This window comes from Triticum dicoccoides, chromosome 5B, assembly GCF_002162155.2.
Source record: "Triticum dicoccoides isolate Atlit2015 ecotype Zavitan chromosome 5B, WEW_v2.0, whole genome shotgun sequence".
Classification (NCBI taxonomy): domain Eukaryota; kingdom Viridiplantae; phylum Streptophyta; class Magnoliopsida; order Poales; family Poaceae; genus Triticum; species Triticum dicoccoides.
In genome coordinates this window covers 37837583-37838638 of record NC_041389.1, presented here as the reverse complement: position 1 = coordinate 37838638, position 1056 = coordinate 37837583, and positions in this window count along the sequence as shown.

Below are 1056 nucleotides of genomic sequence, written 5' to 3'. Positions count from 1 at the left end.
AGAATTTCTAGTAGAACCAATCATCGAGTTCAACATGATTGTCATGATATAAGCGTTCATATATAACACCACAAAAGCAAATCACTTAAGTTCAGAACAAAGAACACGGACATGAAAGGACAAGTACTAATTAAGAGCAGCATGAAGAACTAGCTAAATCACTCCTGCTAGCTACTCTCTCTCTGGTAAAATAGCATAGAACATGTATAGCTCTCCTGATTGATCATACTGGAGCATGCCGATAAACCTGTCTCCTAATCGTGGGTTGCGCTTCTCATTGCTGCCCCCTAGTACTTCTCTGTGATCATTAACAATTTTACTCCAATCTTTCACTATTAAGCATTCATCGCTTCTAGAAATCTTGAATGCATTCATGTGCAATGCAGGATCTCTTGGCCGTAAGCTAACAATTGACATCTGACCTTTAGTCTCGATCCCCTGAGGCACAACTGTCATCGGGAGTCCCTGTTAAAGAACATCGTATAGTACTTAATTAATATACTTAGTAATGAAAGTTTAGCAAAAAAAATATGTATGCAAAATATGCACTGAGGACAAATAGTAAATATCTTACCATCATTCCTAAATAGATATGACCGTAGTTCAATACCATCACTATTGGTCGCACGTTTTGAGTACTAACATTTCTAAGTGCAGGAAGAAAATTTGTCTTGACAGTATGAAGATCCTCAAGCCATGAAACATAATGACTTATTTCCTCGCAGTTTAGTTCAGCTCCGGGACAGTAGTAGGTCCTGTCTACCAAGCGCCGGACATGTTTGGTTGAATGGAGATAAGCTGTCAATAGAAATTAGTTGTCAGTTATTTTTGAATAAGCAATATCAAAGACAAAAATATAGACGAGAAGAACTCACATAATGGTAGAACTGGAGGCGTCTGCACATCGACCCATATGTCTCTATTACCTTCAATATCATCTTCCGGACGAATATCAAAGGTGATAACCATACCAGGCTCAAATGCATAAGCCTTGCATAGTGCTTGCCAAGTTTTGCATTCAAAATATGTGTACGTGTGTGTATTGTATACTTTGAC